Source organism: Silene latifolia, chromosome Y (assembly GCF_048544455.1).
Source record: "Silene latifolia isolate original U9 population chromosome Y, ASM4854445v1, whole genome shotgun sequence".
Taxonomy (NCBI): Eukaryota; Viridiplantae; Streptophyta; class Magnoliopsida; order Caryophyllales; family Caryophyllaceae; genus Silene; species Silene latifolia.
In genome coordinates, this window is record NC_133538.1 from 129010654 (window position 1) to 129018721 (window position 8068).

General features: G+C 42.2%; 1 non-coding gene across 1 annotated transcript; it reads left to right on the plus strand.

Annotated features, from left to right (window-relative positions):
* The first annotated feature begins 2536 nt into the window (after window positions 1-2536).
* LOC141636333 (small nucleolar RNA R71) lies at window positions 2537-2645 on the plus strand. The gene has a single exon (XR_012540952.1). It is a non-coding gene; the product is annotated as a small nucleolar RNA R71 (small nucleolar RNA).
* The last annotated feature ends 5423 nt before the right edge of the window (window positions 2646-8068 follow it).

Genomic DNA, 8068 nt, shown 5'->3' on the forward strand with positions numbered 1-8068 from the left:
GTTCTTATAAATAATCAAACAATAAGACAAACCTCCCCAAACCAATTCCCGACAAAAGGGAATTGCAATAAATCAATTAGAAATAGGGAGAAAGAACTCAAATAAATTACCCAACAAAACATAATTAAACCAAATTAAAAGCAACAGAATTCGATTTAATTAAAACTTGAAAAATATTTGGGTAGACAAATTGGTAATTTTAATTGCAGAAATTTGTAAAACTCAGGTAAAGGACGTAGCATGTAAAAATTAAAAACAAAGGAAATAAGGAGGAGAAATAAACGAGAGAGAAAAGGAGAAAAACTCCTCTATCTCGAATTGTACAGCGGCAAGAACTCGATCAAGAATCAGCAGGGCTCGATCGTGGCAACCTCCATGGAACGATTTCCTATCCTCTATCAACTCCATATTACCTGAAAATTTCACAAATATGCAAAATACAAAAATACCAATACCAAAACTTGTCCAAAGTCAACTCAAATAAACTAAACTAAAGCTAAAACTAATCGTCCTAATAAAAGCAATAAAAAGTTCAACAAAAACCCAAAATTACAAAATAATTACAAGCCAAATAGCACTATGGCTCAATAACAAGCTACCCCAAAGCAGGGCACTTGACAAAAAGAGGTCCTTTCAGCAGTATGGACCGCTACTCTAGGCTTCCAGACAACCGGCCTAATTGGAGGAACGGTATCCGGTGTCGCATAAGCGATGACACGCTTCTTCACTTTGCCCGGCCTCTCTCTCTCAGCAGCTTTCTCGAATTCCGTCTCACTAGTATCACCAAGATCTCCTATGCCCTCTCTGCCATGACCCGCAGCAACAGAAATAACAGCATGGTCCTCCAATTTGCTCCCAAGCTGGGGCGGAGGTGTCAGTACAGCAGAATAAAACTCAGTAATAGCACTAGGAGGATCCGTAATAGGATCTATAGAGGATATGGCGTCACAAGGTTTGACTTGCATTGGTGCCTTATGAACGTCGGTCTGGTAAAGGGTCAAATTTTCATCCCCTACCTGCACAGTCATGGTCCTATCCCCGAAATTTATCACTGCACCAACAGTGCGCAAGAATGGTCGTCCTAAAATGATAGGAGTGTGTCGGTCTTCGGGAATATCCAAAACCAAAAAGTCAACGGGAATAAAGAATTTCCCTATCTGCACAGGTATGTCCTCTAAAATACCTATTGGCCGTGATTGGGTACGGTCGGCCATCTGCACGGTAATATCAGTAATGCGAAATTTAGTGAAACCAAGTCTCCCAGCAAGAGACAACGTCATAACACTGACACTAGCCCCTGTATCACATAGGGCGTTATCAACTATATGGGTCCCAATACAGCAAGATATAGAAAAACTACCCGGGTCAAATCGTTTATGAGGTAGCTTATTTCGAAGATGGGCGTGCCGTTGCGTTGAAAGCTACTACACGAAGATCCTCTATATGTCGTTTACGGGATAAAATATCTTTCATAAATTTCATATAGGAAGGTACCTGGGTAATTAAATCAATGAAAGGAACGGTTACCTCAAGACCCTTGATGACCTCCAAAAACTTGTCGAACTGACGCTCCAACTTTTCATTCTCTAAACGCTCCGGATACGGGACTGCCATACTGGCCATAGGACCAGCAACCTTTGGCTTCCGTAAATTTAAAACCTCCGTTAAATCATTAATAAGTGTAGAATCATGCAAATTAATTGACGGATTTGCGTCCTGCGCTGGAGACCCAGTCGATCGACCAATGGGCTCGGTCGATCGACTAATATGGCTGGGCGTGAACATTTCCTGGATAGAAACTTCTTCGTCAGGAGATTCAGTCGATCGACTGACAATATTGGTCGATCGACTGCTCGTGCTGGGTGTGAATAGTTTCTGATCAGAAACTTTTTTATCTGACGCTTCAGTCGATCGACTGGCAAGGTTGGTCGATCGACCAGAAGTACTGGCAATTGAGCTCGTTTTTGCACCAGAAACTATACTAGCTTTTTCATCATTTCCCGAGTCTTCTTCTAGCTTGTCGGGACTCTCATAGGAGAGGCCACTTCTGAGATTAATGGCATTGATCGTCTCAATTGGCCCTTCACATTTGCTTGAAGAATTAGCGATTTGCTTAGCCTCTATATTCTCCAACTGCTTCACAAAATTCTTTGAGGACTCAATCCCAGCTGCTTCCATATTCGCCACTTGAATCAAAAGAGTTTGGACCATTTCTCTCAACTTCGCGGTCTCATCTGAATTATGGATAGGAATTTCAACTCTTTCCTTGGAAGCTTCAGAGGCCTCGAGCTTCTCGAGACGGGCAGTAATAGAAGTAATAAGTGTCACAACGGCACTCATTTCATCACTTTGTTTTGGCGAATTTCCACGCGAACTACCAAACTCAGCTCTATGGACTGCCATCTCCTCAATAGTGTTCCAACCTTTACTTTGACCGGTATTATTTTGGAACCTACCATTAGCAGATGCATCCAAGATGACCTTGTAATCATCATATAAAGCATTGTAAAATAGGTTGCAAAGATACCATTGCTGGAAACCATGATGAGGGACAGCTCGGACCAAACTTTTGAAACGTCCCCATGCTTCACAAAAATCTTCGTCGGCTCCTTGCTGAAAACTCGTGATTTTACCCTTCAAGGCATCAGTCTTTGAAAGTGGGAAGTACTTCTTGTAGAAGGCTAATGCTAAAGATGTCCAATCCGTGACTCCAGCTGCTACCCTATCGAGGTAGCGGTACCAATCTCGCGCCGAATCCTTCAAGGAGTACAAGAACATAAACCCCTTTACTTCATCTTGAGTTACCCCAGCCGGTATAGGTATGGAACAACAATAGTCTGTGAAAATTTCCATATGCTTCAAGGGGTCCTCATCTGGTAGACCAGCAAACTGATTTCGCTCCACTAAATCGATATAAGAGGAACGAAATTCAAAGTTACCCGTAGTAGGGGTAGGTAACTGGTGCCCCTTTGGAAGATGGTGTTCCTTTGGCTGAAGATTATCATATATTGTAGCCATATTCGCAAAACTGAGAGTACTCAAGCCTTCCTCTCAAAAACCTGTCTTCTAACTGTGCAAAAGCAAAACTAGAAGCAAAGGTAAGCAACGGCCTCAAGGAACCAAAGTTCCTTGAGACAAGAAAAATAAACTAAAAATAAAGCAAACAGAATTACACCGTCTCCCCGGCAACGGCGCCAAAATTTGATACCGTCGTTTAGTACCAAAATTAAATTTATAATTCCAAACTAAAACTATAGCTAGTGATAGTAAGGGTCGAACCACAGAGAGACAAGGTTGATTTTGTTTGCTATTTTTCATTCTATAAAAGTAACAATTAATTGGGGGGTTTGAGATTGGTTGACTAAATTGACTAATTGCTAAAATGCTGTAAAAAGATGAAAACAATAATAGAGAAAGAGCTAGGACGATCGGTTCACTACAGTTTCGACGGCATTAATCTAAAGTAGGTCTTATATCGACGGTATTCGGGTAAATGATGGCCCTCACGGTCCACTATCAACAGAAACACCCTTTCGGTCTCGAATTCCCTCCCTAAATCACACTAACTAACTTTCGTTCGGGTCGGTGTAGCTAAGTCTGCAACTTCTATCTCCTTTCGGTCTCAAGAAATTCCTATTGCCTTTCGGTCTCAAGGGTAGACTAATTATCATAGTTTTCTAGGTCTATTCTGTTCTAATCTCTCGGTCTAGGTCTAGAATTCCCAAGTCAATTAACAATTCTCCTTTTGGTCTCCTCGTTAAATATAGTAATTAAATAACAATGATAAAGAAATTACCGACCTAAACAATCCTACAACATCCTAAGCCGTCTACACCATAGATCCCCTCACATCCTAGCGAAGGAAATCTAGCTACTCATATTGATAATTGAAATAACAATAAGATGCGAACTAACTAAATACGAAAACATAATAATTGAACTTAATAAATTAAAAGGCATAAAAGAAATCAATCTAGAGTAATAACTAATAACAATAATTAAATACGTAAGCAAAAGATTAATTATTGAAAGATTAAGAGTAGAAATTACAAAGGAAATTGGAAGAAGAAGAGGAACAAAGAGCCGTCCCTAAGCAACGTCCAGAGCAAACGTAATACCAAAAACTGAGTAAAGGAATGATGCCCCTTTAGGTCTTAGTTGTCTCTCTTATATATAATAAGAGATATTATTATTTCCTAAATTAATAAAAGATAAGACCAATTGCTAAGTCTCGCGCAAACAAATCTCATTTTGCAACATAAACGGTCGATAGACCACAAGACCAGATCGATCGACGAGCGTAGCTGAAAAAGTAGCTTCGGAACTCGCGCTCTGGTCGATCGACCAAGTAGGTCAGTCGATCGACCAAAGGTGTTGTACAGTAGTGCATTCTGACGAATTCTGCAGCGCGCAACTATCTTAAAACAGCTGCCATTTCTTCGTTACTTGGTCAAATCAAGCGTTCTACGCGGCGTTGGAAAGCTAAGAGGATAAGCTTTCACCTCCAATTGGAATCACTCGATTATCTACTCTAGAACTCGAGATATAGCCATCTGAAGCAGGCTGCAACATCGTGAAGTGCTTACTTGCTTGTTAAACTCGTACGCACCCATGCTTTTGCTATCTTTAGGCCTTGAAACGCGCACCAAGCTCATTCCTCGAGTCACTACTCCATGTAAAATCCTATGCTAAACACTTTGGGACGGATTTGGCTCATTATCTACTAAAGTCCGCGATAATCTGCAATATTACATAAAAAGGCGGAAGTCGACGAAAAGGGGGCAAATAGTAGAATAAACTACTAATAATAGACATAAAATGCGTGGAAATAAAGATGTAAAACATCATAATATAGACACGCATCAAATGTCCTCTAAGACTCCTATTGGCTGGACTGCAGATCGGTCAGCCATCTGTACTGTCATATCTGTCACTGCGAACCTAGTTAGTTTGAGCTTCCTAGCTAGACTCAAAGGCATGATGCTTATACTAGCTCCTTAGTCACATAATGCCTTCTCAATAGAGAAGGTACCTATATGGCAAGGAACAGAAAAGCTACCCGGGTCCTCTAGCTTATGGGGTGCAGTATGAGACAAATAAGAGCATGACTCTTTGGTTAATGCGACAGTATTCACATTTTCAAGCGACTTTTTCTTAGACAAGAGTTGTTTCATGAATTTAGTGTAGGCAGGCACTTGATTGACCAACTCAAGGAAAGGAACTTGTACATTCAAACTACGAATAACCTTTTCAAATTTATTGAAAGATACATGTTCCTTTGTTGGCACTAGTCTCTCTGGATATGGGGCTGAGAGAAGCACCTTAGCCCTCTCCTCTAAGTCTCGCATGCCGGCATCCGTGGACTTAGGCTGAAAGTCCACCACCTTCTCCTTATTGAAGCTTGAACCCTTCTCAGACCGCCTCAAATATGAGCCATTGACCGACATTGGGTCGAACATCGGAGTCAGGACGGACCCATCAGCACTCGGGTCTTGCCCCAATACTTTCGGAGTTGTCGAACCCCGGAACAAATGGTCTCTCAAATTATTGGGCATTGAAGGACAAAATTTCTCAATATCAGCAGGGGCCTCAGTCGATCGACCACCTTGCTCAGTCGATCGATTGAGGTGTACAGTTCCAGAAGCTCCTGTAACCCGCATTTCAGTTGATCGACCGGGTATATCAGTCGATCGACTGATGTACCTGGTAGACACCTTGTTCTTGTTATTTTTTGTTAAAGATTTCTTTTGACTCGGTTCCGCCTCATTCTTTTCAGGGGCATCCTCGACCATAGCAGGCCCCTCCAGGGTAGACCCACTCCTCAAAGTAATGGCATTCAGTGTCTCTTTCTGGTCAGTTTGAGTCGGTAAGTGTCCGGGAGCTCGAGTGGTACTCTTACTAGCGAATTGAGCAATTTGGCTCTCTAGTAGCTTCATCCCGGCGTCTCTAGCTTGGGACTCCTTCAGCAGCAAGTTCTTAAACTCAGCAAAATCGGAATTCTGGGATTGTTGTTGCTGCGGCACATAGGGAGGTTTTTGGTATTGTTGTTGCTTATGATGAGGGGGCACATAAGCTTGCTGCTGCTGCTGTTGTGGAGGTTGAGTCGGATTCAGGACATTTTGGCTACTCCACCTCAAGTTGGGGTGGACATTCGGTTTATATTACGTGTTTGTCTGCCTATAGTGTTGAAAGGCAGCACAAGACTCAAAGGGGACAGAACAATTCTCTGAGACATGCCCCTCAGCTCCACATCTTCTATAGACGAAGGGACCGTCTGAAACAGCGTTAACATGGTACATCCCTCCTTTAGAAGCTCCTCCCAGCTCATATTTGTCAAACCTTGTAGTGAGAGCTTCTAGTGCAAAGAACAGAGGAAGATTCACGCTCTCCTCGGTTTCCTCTCGAATTCCCATATTCACCTTATGAGTGGCCAAATCATCGATGATCTTCCACCCCTTAGTCTCTCCCATATTCTCAAGAAATCGGACATTGGCTGCAAAGATCCAAAATAGCCCTCTCGATCGTCATACAGCCCATTATAGAACTGGTTGCAAAGACTCCATTTTTCGAACCCATGGTGCGGTATGGTTCGCACCAGTTTCTTGAAACGGACCCATGCTTCATGAAAGTTCTCATCAGGCCCTTATTTAAAGCTCGTGATCTGAGCTCTAATGGCATTCGTCTTCGAGGCAGAGAAGTACTTTTTGTAGAATGCCAGGGCTAAGGAATTCCAGTCGGTGATCCCATGGGCGGCTCGGTCCAGATCTCTATACCACTCCCTTGCAAAGCATCACGAAGGAGAAAATGAACATGGTCTCCTTGATCCGGTCTTGGGTCACACCGGCCGGCGGGGTATAGAGCAAAGCAATAATCAATAAAAATCTCCATGTGCTTGGTCGCATCTTCATTTGCGGCTCCCGAACTGGTTTCTCTCAACCAGGTTAATATAGGAAGTCTTTGGCTCGAATTTTCTCGCCTCCCCAGGTAGTTCGAATCCTTTGTAGAGATTCGCAGCTGTAGGCTCTGAGTGACTAGCAATGGTTGCTTCTTCACCATGACGGGATTTCGGAGAAGTAATGTCTCGTTGAAGAAATTGAAGCGGGGAGATGTAGGTGGATCTCCTTCGAACAGAGCGTTGTCATAGTAGCTTGACAGAGTACTCAGCTCTTCCTCTGTCGGTAATACCCTTTGTGATCGTCTCAACTCGCGCAAGGATTTCTCGATCTCAGGATTTAATGGTACTAGTTCACCAACCTATGACCTGCGCATAAGAAGAAACCACAAAAATTATATAAGAAAATTTTAAGGAACAGATGTCCCTTAAACTAAAGAAAGACTAAATAAAAACAACTAAAAATTAGAACAATTGCCTCCCCGGCAACGGCGCCAAAATTTGATACCCGTCGTGAGGTGTCACAAATAATATTTATAAACTCCAACTACAACTATAGCTAGCGGCAGTCGGGTCGAACCACAGAGAGGCAGACGTAATTTCTAGTTGTTTAAATTCGGTCTAAGGTAACAAAAAGGTGGGGGTTTGATTGGACTTGGTCTACAACTAATGAGCAATAAAATAAAGTGAACTAAGTAAACGGATGAATTCAAGTATAAAAAGAGGTACTAAGATGGTCGGTTCCTTATAGTTTCGGCGGCAGCATATTAAACAGGTCTAAATCAAACACATGAGGCGGGAAATAAAGAGGTCCTCTCGGTCCACTCTTAACAAATAGCATCTTTCAATCTCGCTATAAGTCCCTAATATCACTAATACTGACTCTCGTCCTGAAAAGTGACTAATAATCTAAACTTTACCTATCTTTCGATCTCAGCGCAGTTTAGTCATTTTAATTGGTGATCTAACAACTGTCCCTATCTCTCGATCTAATGGGTCAGTCATAAATTAAGCATCTAACTGGTCGCATGCATTCGATTCGTTAAATACAACATTAAAATCAATTAAAACGAAAGGTAACCTCACGTGGTCAGTCGATCGACCAGGTATGGCAGTCGATCGACTGACACGTGATTTCAGTCCAAATTAATACTACGCCGCCTACGCTATAATTCC